At 30.6% G+C, this 14,244-nt stretch overlaps 13 non-coding genes across 13 annotated transcripts; all 13 read left to right on the plus strand.

The window, feature by feature from the left end:
* The first annotated feature begins 375 nt into the window (after positions 1-375).
* On the plus strand, positions 376-448 carry TRNAT-CGU (transfer RNA threonine (anticodon CGU)). Its single transcript has one exon. It is a non-coding gene; the product is annotated as a tRNA-Thr (tRNA).
* A 1,954-nt stretch (positions 449-2,402) lies between these two features.
* TRNAT-CGU (transfer RNA threonine (anticodon CGU)) lies at positions 2,403-2,475 on the plus strand. Its single transcript has one exon. It is a non-coding gene; the product is annotated as a tRNA-Thr (tRNA).
* A 430-nt stretch (positions 2,476-2,905) lies between these two features.
* On the plus strand, positions 2,906-2,979 carry TRNAT-AGU (transfer RNA threonine (anticodon AGU)). The gene has a single exon. It is a non-coding gene; the product is annotated as a tRNA-Thr (tRNA).
* A 1,144-nt stretch (positions 2,980-4,123) lies between these two features.
* On the plus strand, positions 4,124-4,197 carry TRNAT-AGU (transfer RNA threonine (anticodon AGU)). The gene has a single exon. It is a non-coding gene; the product is annotated as a tRNA-Thr (tRNA).
* Positions 4,198-4,634: 437 nt separating this feature from the next.
* TRNAT-CGU (transfer RNA threonine (anticodon CGU)) lies at positions 4,635-4,707 on the plus strand. Its single transcript has one exon. It is a non-coding gene; the product is annotated as a tRNA-Thr (tRNA).
* A 1,442-nt stretch (positions 4,708-6,149) lies between these two features.
* On the plus strand, positions 6,150-6,223 carry TRNAT-AGU (transfer RNA threonine (anticodon AGU)). Its single transcript has one exon. It is a non-coding gene; the product is annotated as a tRNA-Thr (tRNA).
* Positions 6,224-6,660: 437 nt separating this feature from the next.
* On the plus strand, positions 6,661-6,733 carry TRNAT-CGU (transfer RNA threonine (anticodon CGU)). The gene has a single exon. It is a non-coding gene; the product is annotated as a tRNA-Thr (tRNA).
* A 940-nt stretch (positions 6,734-7,673) lies between these two features.
* Positions 7,674-7,746, plus strand: TRNAT-CGU (transfer RNA threonine (anticodon CGU)). Its single transcript has one exon. It is a non-coding gene; the product is annotated as a tRNA-Thr (tRNA).
* A 1,442-nt stretch (positions 7,747-9,188) lies between these two features.
* Positions 9,189-9,262, plus strand: TRNAT-AGU (transfer RNA threonine (anticodon AGU)). The gene has a single exon. It is a non-coding gene; the product is annotated as a tRNA-Thr (tRNA).
* Positions 9,263-9,699: 437 nt separating this feature from the next.
* Positions 9,700-9,772, plus strand: TRNAT-CGU (transfer RNA threonine (anticodon CGU)). The gene has a single exon. It is a non-coding gene; the product is annotated as a tRNA-Thr (tRNA).
* A 940-nt stretch (positions 9,773-10,712) lies between these two features.
* Positions 10,713-10,785, plus strand: TRNAT-CGU (transfer RNA threonine (anticodon CGU)). Its single transcript has one exon. It is a non-coding gene; the product is annotated as a tRNA-Thr (tRNA).
* Positions 10,786-11,724: 939 nt separating this feature from the next.
* Positions 11,725-11,797, plus strand: TRNAT-CGU (transfer RNA threonine (anticodon CGU)). The gene has a single exon. It is a non-coding gene; the product is annotated as a tRNA-Thr (tRNA).
* A 1,955-nt stretch (positions 11,798-13,752) lies between these two features.
* Positions 13,753-13,825, plus strand: TRNAT-CGU (transfer RNA threonine (anticodon CGU)). Its single transcript has one exon. It is a non-coding gene; the product is annotated as a tRNA-Thr (tRNA).
* The last annotated feature ends 419 nt before the right edge of the window (positions 13,826-14,244 follow it).

Raw genomic sequence — 14,244 nt, forward strand, 5'->3', positions numbered from 1 at the left:
ATAAAAGTCTGATTAATCTTACTGTTGAACAGATCATCTTAAACCTCATAAAAACCCAAGTATTTTCAAGATTATAGAGTGAATACTGTTATTGCAAAATGAAAAAAAGACATATCTATGAAAAAGACGTAGATGACATTACTACCTCTATTTGAGCAATATTAATGCCTTCATGAAAAGAAAATTGTAAAGTATTCAAGAAATGAAATTGGGTTTTATAAGAGTACTTGTTTATTAAAACCTATTAATACTTGTTTAGTGATTGAGTATCTTTTTCTGATTAAGATTACAGTACATATAAAGAAGAATTAATAGCAGGAAACAAATATTCATCATCAACAATAAATTATTCATGAATTTTACTTCATTGACGTTGGTGCTGTGGCTTAGTGGTTAAAGCGCCTGTCTCGTAAACAGGAAATCCTGAGTTCAAATCTCAGCAGCACCTAACTGTTTTCTCCATGCTTTAGAAATAATTTTCATCAAACAAGTGTTGAATACAATTTAAGAATAAACGTCTGGTTCTACGAACCATAGAAAAAGTTATCATTAAACGAAATAAAATACTTGGTATTGTGAAGATTTTTGTAGGAATGCATTGACTGAAATAGCGAAAAGAAAATGACAAAGAACAAGATAGAGCTGAATGATCACTCGGTTGTTGAATACAACTAATCCATTCTTCAGCAAAGTATATTTTAAAATTCTATGAATAGGGTAAACTTCAAATTAGAGAGGTGTTTTTGAATAAGTGAAGCGTCTTCATCTAAAGTGTTTGAGTAGAGAAGACTGTGAACTTATAAAATATTATGAAAGTGAAAAAGCAATATTCTCTTGAACACCATAAAGAAAAGTCTTTCAAACTTAAGACTCAAGGGGGTGCTGTGGCTTAGCTGGTTAAATCACCTGTCTAGTAATCAGGAGATCCTGAGTTCAACGCTCAGCATTGCCTTGCTTTTCTCTTTGTTATATAACAAATCATTTTCATTCGGTCCTATTTTGTTACAATTAAAATATAAAAGTCTGATTAATCTTACTGTTGAACAGATCATCTTAAACCTCATAAAAACCCAAGTATTTTCAAGATTATAAAGTGAATACTGTTATTCCAAAATAAAAAAAGACATATCTATGAAAAAGACGTAGATGACATTACTACCTCTATTTGAGCAATATTAATGCCTTCATGAAAAGAAAATTGTAAAGTATTCAAGAAATGAAATTGGGTTTTATAAGAGTACTTATTATTAAAACCTATTAATACTTGTTCAGTGATTGAGTATATTTTTCTGATTAAGATTACAGTACATATAAAGAAGAATTAATAGGAGGAAACAAATTTTCATCATCAACAATATATTATTCATGAATTTTACTTCATTGACGTTGGTTCTGTGGCTTAGTGGTTAAAGCGCCTGTCTCATAAATAGGAAATCCTGAGTTCAAATCTCAGCAGCACCTAACTGTTTTCTCCATGCTTTAGAAATAATTTTCATCAAACAAGTGTTGAATACAATTTAAGAATAAACGTCTGGTTCTACGAACCATAGAAAAAGTTATCATTAAACGAAATAAAATACTTGGTATTGTGAAGATTTTTGTAGGAATGCATTGACTGAAATAGCGAAAAGAAAATGACAAAGAACAAGATAGAGCTGAATGATCACTCGGTTGTTGAATACAACTAATCCATTCTTCAGCAAAGTATATTTTAAAATTCTATGAATAGGATAAACTTCAAATTAGAGAGGTGTTTTTGAATAAGTGAAGCGTCTTCATCTAAAGTGTTTGAGTAGAGAAGACTGTGAACTTATAAAATATTATGAAAGTGAAAAAGCAATATTCTCTTGAACACCATAAAGAAAAGTCTTTCAAAATTAAGACTCAAGGGGGTGCTGTGGCTTAGCTGGTTAAAGCACCTGTCTAGTAATCAGGAGATCCTGAGTTCAACTCTCAGCATTGCCTTGCTTTTCTCTTTGTTATATAACAAATCATTTTCATTCGGTCCTATTTTGTTACAATTAAAATATAAAAGTCTGATTAATCTTACTGTTGAACAGATCATCTTAAACCTCATAAAAACCCAAGTATTTTCAAGATTATAGAGTGAATACTGTTATTGCAAAATGAAAAAAGACATATCTATGAAAAAGACGTAGATGACATTACTACCTCTATTTGAGCAATATTAATGCCTTCATGAAAAGAAAATTGTAAAGTATTCAAGAAATGAAATTGGGTTTTATAAGAGTACTTGTTTATTAAAACCTATTAATACTTGTTTAGTGATTGAGTATCTTTTTCTGAATAAGATTACAGTACATATAAAGAAGAATTAATAGCAGGAAACAAATATTCATCATCAATAATAAATTATTCATGAATTTTACTTCATTGACGTTGGTGCTGTGGCTTAGTGGTTAAAGCGCCTGTCTCGTAAACTGGAAATCCTGAGTTCAAATCTCAGCAGCACCTAACTGTTTTCTCCATGCTTTAGAAATAATTTTCATCAAACAAGTGTTGAATACAATTTAAGAATAAACGTCTTGTTCTATGAACTTTAGAAAAAGTTATCATAAAACGAAATAAAATACTTGGTATTGTGAAGATTTTTGTAGGAATGCATTGACTGAAATTGCGAAAAGAAAATGACAAAGAACAAGATAGAGCTGAATGATCACTCGGTTTTTGAATACAACTAATCCATTCTTCAGCAAGGTATATTTTAAAATTCTATGAATAGGGTAAACTTCAAATTAGAGAGGTGTTTTTGAATAAGTGAAGCGTCTTCATCTAAAGTGTTTGAGTAGAGAAGACTCTGAACTTATAAAATATTATGAAAGTGAAAAAACAATATTCTCTTGAACACCATAAAGAAAAGTCTTTCAAACTTAAGACTCAAGGGGGTGCTGTGGCTTAGCTGGTTAAAGCACCTGTCTAGTAAACAGGAGATCCTGAGTTCAACTCTCAGCAGTGCCTTGCTTTTCTCTTTGTTATATAACAAATCATTTTCATTAGGTCCTATTTTGATACAATTAAAATATAAAAGTCTGATTAATCTTACTGTTGAACAGATCATCTTAAACCTCATAAAAGCCCAAGTATTTTCAAGATTATAGAGTGAATACTGTTATTGCAAAATAAAAAAAGACATATCTGTGAAAAAGACGTAGATGACATTACTACCTCTATTTGAGCAATATTAATGCCTTCATGAAAAGAAAATTGTAAAGTATTCAAGAAATGATATTGGGTTTTATAAGAGTACTTGTTTATTAAAACCTAATAATACTTGTTTAGTGATTGAGTATCTTTTTCTGATTAAGATTACAGTACAGTACAGTGGGAGAGGTGTGGCGCCGCGGCCAGGGCGACTGACACTGGAATCTGGGGATCAGGGTTCGATCTCTGGCTCTGGCGACAGGTCAGCCCAGCACCATGTGACTCTGGGCAATAGCTTGCTTAATCTTCCCGACGGCCCCCAGTGCCTAGAGACCCTCACGGGTGATTGTGCGCTTTACAAATGTGGATTATTATTACATATAAAGAAGAATTAATAGCAGGAAACAAATTTTCATCATCGACAATAAATTTTTCATGAATTTTACTTCATTGACGTTGGTGCTGTGGCTTAGTGGTTAAAGCGCCTGTCTCTTAAACAGGAAATCCTGAGTTCAAATCTCAGCGGCACCTAACTGTTTTCTCCATGCTTTAGAAATAATTTTCATCAAACAAGTGTTGAATACAATTTAAGAATAAACGTCTGGTTCTATGAACTTTAGAAAAAGTTATCATAAAACGAAATAAAATACTTGGTATTGTGAAGATTTTTGTAGGAATGCATTGACTGAAATTGCGAAAGGAAAATGACAAAGAACAAGATAGAGCTGAATGATCACTCGGTTGTTGAATACAACTAATCCATTCTTCAGCAAGGTATATTTTAAAATTCTATGAATAGGGTAAACTTCAAATTAGAGAGGTGTTTTTGAATAAGTGAAGCGACTTCATCTAAAGTGTTTGAGTAGAGAAGACTCTGAACTTATAAAATATTATGAAAGTGAAAAAACAATATTCTCTTGAACACCATAAAGAAAAGTCTTTCAAACTTAAGACTGAAGGGGGTGCTGTGGCTTAGCTGGTTAAAGCACCTGTCTAGTAAACAGGAGATCCTGAGTTCAACTCTCAGCAGTGTCTTGCTTTTCTCGTTGTTATATAACAAATCATTTTCATTAGGTCCTATTTTGATACAATTAAAATATAAAAGTCTGATTAATCTTACTGTTGAACAGATCATCTTAAACCTCATAAAAACCCAAGTATTTTCAGGATTATAGAGTAAATACTGTTATTGCAAAATAAAAAAAGACATATCTGTGAAAAAGACGTAGATGACATTACTACCTCTATTTGAGCAATATTAATGCCTTCGTGAAAAGAAAATTGTAAAGTATTCAAGAAATGAAATTGGGTTTTATTAGAGTACTTGTTTATTAAAACTTATTAATACTTGTTTAGTGATTGAGTATCTTTTTGTGATTAAGATTACAGTACATATAAAGAAGAATTAATAGCAGGAAACAAATTTTCATCATCAACAATAAATTATTCATGAATTTTATTTCATTGACTTTGGTGCTGTGGCTTAGTGGTTAAAGCGCCTGTCTCGTGAACAGGAAATCCTGAGTTCAAATCTCAGCAACACCTAACTGTTTTCTCCATGCTTAAGAAATAATTTTCATCAAACAAGTGTTGAATACAATTTAAGAATAAACGTCTGGTTCTATGAACTTTAGAAAAAGTTATCATAAAACGATATAAAATACTTGGTATTGTGAAGATTTTTGTAGGAATGCATTGACTGAAATAGCAAAAAGAAAATGACAAAGAACAAGATAGAGATGAATGATCACTCGGTTGTTGAATACAACTAATCCATTCTTCAGCAAGGTATATTTTAAAATTCCATGAATAGGGTAAACTTCAAATTTGAGAGGTGTTTTTGAATACGTGAAGCATCTTCATCTAAAGTGTTTGAGTAGATAAGACTGTGAACTTATAAAATATTATGAAAGTGAAAAAACATTATTCTCTTGAACACCATAAAGAAAAGTCTTTCAAACTTAAGACTCAAGGGGGTGCTGTGGCTTAGCTGGTTAAAGCGCCTGTCTAGTAAACAGGAGATCCAGAGTTCAACTCTCAGCAGTGGATTGCTTTTCTCTTTGTTATATAACAAACCATTTTTATTAGGTCCTATTTTGATATAATTAAAATATAAAAGTCCGATTAATCTTACTGTTGAACAGATCATCTTAAACCTCATAAAAACCCAAGTATTTTCAAGATTATAGAGTGAATACTGTTATTGCAAAATAAAAAAACATATCTATGAAAAATACGTAGATGACATTACTACCTCTATTTGAGCAATATTAATGCCTTCATGAAAAGAAAATTGTAAAGTATTCAAGAAATGAAACTGGGTTTTATTAGAGTACTTGTTTATTAAAACTTATTAATACTTGTTTAGTGATTGAGTATCTTTTTGTGATTAAGATTACAGTACATATAAAGAAGAATTAATAGCAGGAAACAAATTTTCATCATCAACAATAAATTATTCATGAATTTTATTTCATTGACGTTGGTGCTGTGGCTTAGTGTTTAAATCGCCTGTCTCGTAAACAGGAAATCCTGAGTTCAAATCTCAGCAGCACCTAACTGTTTTCTCCATGCTTTAGAAATAATTTTCATCACACAAGTGTTGAATACAATTTAAGAAGAAACGTCTGGTTCTATGAACTTTAGAAAAAGTTATCATAAAACGATATAAAATTCTTGGTATTGTGAAGATTTATGTAGGAATGCATTGACTGAAATAGCGAAAAGAAAATGACAAAGAACAAGATAGAGCTGAATGATCACTCGGTTGTTGAATACAACTAATCTATTCTTCAGCAAGGTATATTTTAAAATTCTATGAATAGGGTAAACTTCAAATTAGAGAGGTGTTTTTGAATAAGTGAAGCGTCTTTATCTAAAGTGTTTGAGTAGAGAAGACTGTGAACTTATAAAATATTATGAAAGTGAAAAAACAATATTCTCTTGAACACCATAAAGAAAAGTCTTTCAAACTTGAGACTCAAGGGGGTGCTGTGGCTTAGCTGGTTAAAGCGCCTGTCTAGTAAACAGGAGATCCTGAGTTCAACTCTCAGCAGTGTCTTGCTTTTCTCTTTGTTATATAACAAATCATTTTCATTAGGTCCTATTTTGATACAATTAAAATATAAAAGTATGATTAATCTTACTGTTGAACAGATCATCTTAAACCTCATAAAAACCCAAGTATTTTCAAGATTATAGAGTGAATACTGTTATTGCAAAATAAAAAAAGACATATCTATGAAAAAGACGTAGATGACATTACTACCTCTATTTGAGCAATATTAATGCCTTCATGAAAAGAAAATTGTAAAGTATTCAAGAAATGAAATTGGGTTTTATTAGAGTACTTGTTTATTAAAACTTATTAATACTTGTTTAGTGATTGAGTATCTTTTTGTCATTAAGATTACAGTACATATAAAGAAGAATTAATAGCAGGAAACAAATTTTCATCATCAACAATAAATTATTCATGAATTTTATTTCATTGACTTTGGTGCTGTGGCTTAGTGGTTAAAGCGCCTGTCTCGTAAACAGGAAATCCTGAGTTCAAATCTCAGCAGCACCTAACTGTTTTCTCCATGCTTTAGAAATAATTTTCATCAAACAAGTGTTGAATACAATTTAAGAATAAATGTCTGGTTCTATGAACTTTAGAAAAAGTTACCATAAAACGATATAAAATTCTTGGTATTGTGAAGATTTTTGTAGGAATGCATTGACTGAAATAGCGAAAAGAAAATGACAAAGAACAAGATAGAGCTGAATGATCACTCGGTTGTTGAATACAACTAATCCATTCTTCAGCAAGGTATATTTTAAAATTCTATGAATAGGGTAAACTTCAAATTAGAGAGGTGTTTTTGAATAAGTGTAGCGTCTTCATCTAAAGTGTTTGAGTAGAGAAGACTGTGAACTTATAAAATATTATGAAAGTGAAAAAACAATATTCTCTTAAAACCATAAAGAAAAGTCTTTCAAACTTAAGACTCAAGGGGGTGCTGTGGCTTAGCTGGGTAAAGCGCCTGTCTAGTAAACAGGAGATCCTGAATTCATCTCTCTGCAGTGCCTTGCTTTTCTCTTTGTTATATAACAAATCATTTTCTTTAGGTCCTATTTTGATACAATTAAAGTATAAAAGTCTGATTAATCTTACTGTTGAACAGATCATCTTAAACCTCATAAAAACCCAAGTATTTTCAAGATTATAGAGTGAATACTGTTATTGCAAAATTAAAAAAGACATATCTATGAAAAAGACGTAGATGACATTACTACCTCTATTTGAGCAATATTAATGCCTTCATGAAAAGAAAATTGTAAAGTATTCAAGAAATGAAATTGGGTTTTATAAGAGTACTTGTTTATTAAAATCTATTAATACTTGTTTAGTGATTGAGTATCTTTTTCTGATTAAGATTACAGTACATATAAAAAAGAATTAATAGCAGGAAACAAATTTTCATCATCAACAATAAATTATTCATGAATTTTATTTCATTGACTTTGGTGCTGTGGCTTAGTGGTTAAAGCGCCTGTCTCGTAAACAGGAAATCCTGAGTTCAAATCTCAGCATCACCTAACTGTTTTCTCCATGCTTTAGTAATAATTTTCATCAAACAAGTGTTGAATACAATTTAAGAATAAACGTCTGGTTCTATGAACTTTAGAAAAAGTTACCATAAAACGATATAAAATTCTTGGTATTGTGAAGATTTTTGTAGGAATGCATTGACTGAAATAGCGAAAAGAAAATGACAAAGAACAAGATAGAGCTGAATGATCACTCGGTTGTTGAATACAACTAATCCATTCTTCTGCAAGGTATATTTTAAAATTCTATGAATAGGGTAAACTTCAAATTAGAGAGGTGTTTTTGAATAAGTGAAGCGTCTTCATCTAAAGTGTTTGAGTAGAGAAGACTGTGAACTTATAAAATATTATGAAAGTGAAAAAACATTATTCTCTTGAACACCATAAAGAAAAGTCTTTCAAACTTAAGACTCAAGGGGGTGCTGTGGCTTAGCTGGTTAAAGCGCCTGTCTAGTAAACAGGAGATCCAGAGTTCAACTCTCAGCAGTGGATTGCTTTTCTCTTTGTTATATAACAAACCATTTTTATTAGGTCCTATTTTGATATAATTAAAATATAAAAGTCCGATTAATCTTACTGTTGAACAGATCATCTTAAACCTCATAAAAACCCAAGTATTTTCAAGATTATAGAGTGAATACTGTTATTGCAAAATAAAAAAACATATCTATGAAAAATACGTAGATGACATTACTACCTCTATTTGAGCAATATTAATGCCTTCATGAAAAGAAAATTGTAAAGTATTCAAGAAATGAAACTGGGTTTTATTAGAGTACTTGTTTATTAAAACTTATTAATACTTGTTTAGTGATTGAGTATCTTTTTGTGATTAAGATTACAGTACATATAAAGAAGAATTAATAGCAGGAAACAAATTTTCATCATCAACAATAAATTATTCATGAATTTTATTTCATTGACGTTGGTGCTGTGGCTTAGTGTTTAAATCGCCTGTCTCGTAAACAGGAAATCCTGAGTTCAAATCTCAGCAGCACCTAACTGTTTTCTCCATGCTTTAGAAATAATTTTCATCACACAAGTGTTGAATACAATTTAAGAAGAAACGTCTGGTTCTATGAACTTTAGAAAAAGTTATCATAAAACGATATAAAATTCTTGGTATTGTGAAGATTTATGTAGGAATGCATTGACTGAAATAGCGAAAAGAAAATGACAAAGAACAAGATAGAGCTGAATGATCACTCGGTTGTTGAATACAACTAATCTATTCTTCTGCAAGGTATATTTTAAAATTCTATGAATAGGGTAAACTTCAAATTAGAGAGGTGTTTTTGAATAAGTGAAGCGTCTTTATCTAAAGTGTTTGAGTAGAGAAGACTGTGAACTTATAAAATATTATGAAAGTGAAAAAACAATATTCTCTTGAACACCATAAAGAAAAGTCTTTCAAACTTGAGACTCAAGGGGGTGCTGTGGCTTAGCTGGTTAAAGCGCCTGTCTAGTAAACAGGAGATCCTGAGTTCAACTCTCAGCAGTGTCTTGCTTTTCTCTTTGTTATATAACAAATCATTTTCATTAGGTCCTATTTTGATACAATTAAAATATAAAAGTATGATTAATCTTACTGTTGAACAGATCATCTTAAACCTCATAAAAACCCAAGTATTTTCAAGATTATAGAGTGAATACTGTTATTGCAAAATAAAAAAAGACATATCTATGAAAAAGACGTAGATGACATTACTACCTCTATTTGAGCAATATTAATGCCTTCATGAAAAGAAAATTGTAAAGTATTCAAGAAATGAAATTGGGTTTTATTAGAGTACTTGTTTATTAAAACTTATTAATACTTGTTTAGTGATTGAGTATCTTTTTGTCATTAAGATTACAGTACATATAAAGAAGAATTAATAGCAGGAAACAAATTTTCATCATCAACAATAAATTATTCATGAATTTTATTTCATTGACTTTGGTGCTGTGGCTTAGTGGTTAAAGCGCCTGTCTCGTAAACAGGAAATCCTGAGTTCAAATCTCAGCAGCACCTAACTGTTTTCTCCATGCTTTAGAAATAATTTTCATCAAACAAGTGTTGAATACAATTTAAGAATAAATGTCTGGTTCTATGAACTTTAGAAAAAGTTACCATAAAACGATATAAAATTCTTGGTATTGTGAAGATTTTTGTAGGAATGCATTGACTGAAATAGCGAAAAGAAAATGACAAAGAACAAGATAGAGCTGAATGATCACTCGGTTGTTGAATACAACTAATCCATTCTTCAGCAAGGTATATTTTAAAATTCTATGAATAGGGTAAACTTCAAATTAGAGAGGTGTTTTTGAATAAGTGTAGCGTCTTCATCTAAAGTGTTTGAGTAGAGAAGACTGTGAACTTATAAAATATTATGAAAGTGAAAAAACAATATTCTCTTAAAACCATAAAGAAAAGTCTTTCAAACTTAAGACTCAAGGGGGTGCTGTGGCTTAGCTGGGTAAAGCGCCTGTCTAGTAAACAGGAGATCCTGAATTCATCTCTCTGCAGTGCCTTGCTTTTCTCTTTGTTATATAACAAATCATTTTCTTTAGGTCCTATTTTGATACAATTAAAGTATAAAAGTCTGATTAATCTTACTGTTGAACAGATCATCTTAAACCTCATAAAAACCCAAGTATTTTCAAGATTATAGAGTGAATACTGTTATTGCAAAATTAAAAAAGACATATCTATGAAAAAGACGTAGATGACATTACTACCTCTATTTGAGCAATATTAATGCCTTCATGAAAAGAAAATTGTAAAGTATTCAAGAAATGAAATTGGGTTTTATAAGAGTACTTGTTTATTAAAATCTATTAATACTTGTTTAGTGATTGAGTATCTTTTTCTGATTAAGATTACAGTACATATAAAAAAGAATTAATAGCAGGAAACAAATTTTCATCATCAACAATAAATTATTCATGAATTTTATTTCATTGACTTTGGTGCTGTGGCTTAGTGGTTAAAGCGCCTGTCTCGTAAACAGGAAATCCTGAGTTCAAATCTCAGCATCACCTAACTGTTTTCTCCATGCTTTAGTAATAATTTTCATCAAACAAGTGTTGAATACAATTTAAGAATAAACGTCTGGTTCTATGAACTTTAGAAAAAGTTACCATAAAACGATATAAAATTCTTGGTATTGTGAAGATTTTTGTAGGAATGCATTGACTGAAATAGCGAAAAGAAAATGACAAAGAACAAGATAGAGCTGAATGATCACTCGGTTGTTGAATACAACTAATCCATTCTTCTGCAAGGTATATTTTAAAATTCTATGAATAGGGTAAACTTCAAATTAGAGAGGTGTTTTTGAATAAGTGAAGCGTCTTCATCTAAAGTGTTTGAGTAGAGAAGACTGTGAACTTATAAAATATTATGAAAGTGAAAAAACAATATTCTCTTAAAACCATAAAGAAAAGTCTTTCAAACTTAAGACTCAAGGGGGTGCTGTGGCTTAGCTGGGTAAAGCGCCTGTCTAGTAAACAGGAGATCCTGAATTCATCTCTCTGCAGTGCCTTGCTTTTCTCTTTGTTATATAACAAATCATTTTCTTTAGGTCCTATTTTGATACAATTAAAGTATAAAAGTCTGATTAATCTTACTGTTGAACAGATCATCTTAAACCTCATAAAAACCCAGTATTTTCAAGATTATAGAGTGAATACTGTTATTGCAAAATAAAAAAAGACATATCTATGAAAAAGACGTAGATGACATTACTACCTCTATTTGAGCAATATTAATGCCTTCATGAAAAGAAAATTGTAAAGTATTCAAGAAATGAAATTGGGTTTTATAAAAGTACTTGTTTATTAAAATCTATTAATACTTGTTTAGTCATTGAGTATCTTTTTCTTATTAAGATTACAGTACATATAAAGAAGAATTAATAGCAGGAAACAAATTTTCATCATCAACAATACATTTTTCATGAATTTTACTTCATCGATGTTGGTGCTGTGGCTTAGTGGTTAAAGCGCCTGTCTCGTAAACAGGAAATCCTGAGTTCAAATCTCAGCAACACCTAACTGTTTTCTCCATGCTTTAGAAATACTTTTCATCAAACAAGTGTTGAATACAATTTAAGAATAAACGTCTGGTTCTATGAACTTTAGAAAAAGTTATCATTAAACGAAATAGAATACTTGGTATTGTGAAGATTTTTGTAGGAATGCATTGACTGAAATAGCGAAAAGAAAATGACAAAGAACAAGATAGAGCTGGATGATCACTCGGTTGTTGAATACAACTAATCCATTCTTCAGCAAGGTATTTTTTGAAATTCTATGAGTAGGGTAAACTTCAAATTAGAAAGGTGTTTTTGAATAAGTGAAGCGTCTTCATCTATGGTGTTTGAGTAGAGAAGACTGTGAACTTATAAAATATTATGAAAGTGAAAAAGCAATATTCTCTTGAACACCATAAAGAAAAGTCTTTCAAACTTAAGACTCAAGGGGGTGCTGTGGCTTAGCTGGTTAAAGCACCTGTCTAGTAAACAGGAGATCCTGAGTTCAACTCTCAGCATTGCCTTGCTTTTCTCTTTGTTACATAACAAATCATTTTCATTAGGTCCTATTTTGATACAATTAAAATATAAAAGTCTGATTAATCTTACTGTTGAACAGATCATCTTAAACCTCATAAAAACCCAAGTATTTTCAAGATTATAGAGTGAATACTGTTATTGCAAAATAAAAAAAGACATATCTATGAAAAAGACGTAGATGACATTACTACCTCTATTTGAGCAATATTAATGCCTTCATGAAAAGAAAATTGTAAAGTATTGCAAGAAATGAAATTGGGTTTTATAAGAGTACTTGTTTATTAAAACCTATTAATACTTGTTCAGTGATTGGGTATCTTTTTCTGATTAAGATTACAGTACATATAAAGAAGAATTAATAGCAGGAAACAAATTTTCATCATCAACAATATATTATTCATGAATTTTACTTCATTGACGTTGGTTCTGTGGCTTAGTGGTTAAAGCACCTGTCTCATAAACCAGAAATCCTGAGTTCAAATCTCAGCAGCACCTAACTGTTTTCTCCATGCTTTAGAAATAATTTTCATCAAACAAGTGTTGAATACAATTTAAGAATAAACGTCTGGTTCTATGAACTTTAGAAAAAGTTATCATTAAACGAAGAAAAATACTTGGTATTGTGAAGATTTTTGTAGGAATGCATTGACTGAAATAGCGAAAAGAAAATGACAAAGAACAAGATAGAGCTGAATGATCACTCGGTTGTTGAATACAACTAATCCATTCTTCAGCAAAGTATATTTTAAAATTCTATGAATAGGGTAAACTTCAAATTACAGAGGTGTTTTTGAATAAGTGAAGCGTCTTCATCTAAAGTGTTTGAGTAGAGAAGACTGTGAACTTATAAAATATTATGAAAGTGAAAAAGCAATATTCTCTTGAACACCGTAAAGAAAAGTCTTTCAAACTTAAGACTCAAGGGGGTGCTGTGGCTTAGCTGGTTAAAGCACCTGTCTAGTAATCAGGAGATCCTGAGTTCAACTCTCAGCATTGCCTTGCTTTTCTCTTTGTTATATAACAAATCATTTTCATTCGGTCCTATTTTGATACAATTAAAATATAAAAGTCTGATTAATCTTACTGTTGAACAGATCATCTTAAACCTCATAAAAAGCCAAGTATTTTCAAGATTATAGAGTGAATACTGTTATTCCAAAATAAAGAAAGACATATCTATGAAAAAGACGTAGATGACATTACTACCTCTATTTGAGCAATATTAATGCCTTCATGAAAAGAAAATTGTAAAGTATTCAAGAAATGAAATTGGGTTTTATAAGAGTACTTATTATTAAAACCTATTAATACTTGTTCAGTGATTGAGTATCTTTTTCTGATTAAGATTACAGTACATATAAAGAAGAATTAATAGCAGGAAACACATTTTCATCATCAACAATATATTATTCATGAATTTTACTTCATTGACGTTGGTTCTGTGGCTTAGTGGTTAAAGCGCCTGTCTCGTAAATAGGAAATCCTGAGTTCAAATCTCAGCAGCACCTAACTGTTTTCTCCATGCTTTAGAAATAATTTTCATCAAACAAGTGTTGAATACAATTTAAGAATAAACGTCTGGTTCTACGAACCATAGAAAAAGTTATCATTAAACGAAATAAAATACTTGGTATTGTGAAGATTTTTGTAGGAATGCATTGACTGAAATAGCGAAAAGAAAATGACAAAGAACAAGATAGAGCTGAATGATCACTCGGTTGTTGAATACAACTAATCCATTCTTCAGCAAAGTATATTTTAAAATTCTATGAATAGGGTAAACTTCAAATTAGAGAGGTGTTTTTGAATAAGTGAAGCGTCTTCATCTAAAGTGTTTGAGTAGAGAAGACTGTGAACTTATAAAATATTATGAAAGTGAAAAAGCAATATTCTCTTGAACACCATAAAGAAAAGTCTTTCAAACTTA

This window comes from Lissotriton helveticus, chromosome 4_1, assembly GCF_964261635.1.
Source record: "Lissotriton helveticus chromosome 4_1, aLisHel1.1, whole genome shotgun sequence".
Taxonomy (NCBI): Eukaryota; Metazoa; Chordata; class Amphibia; order Caudata; family Salamandridae; genus Lissotriton; species Lissotriton helveticus.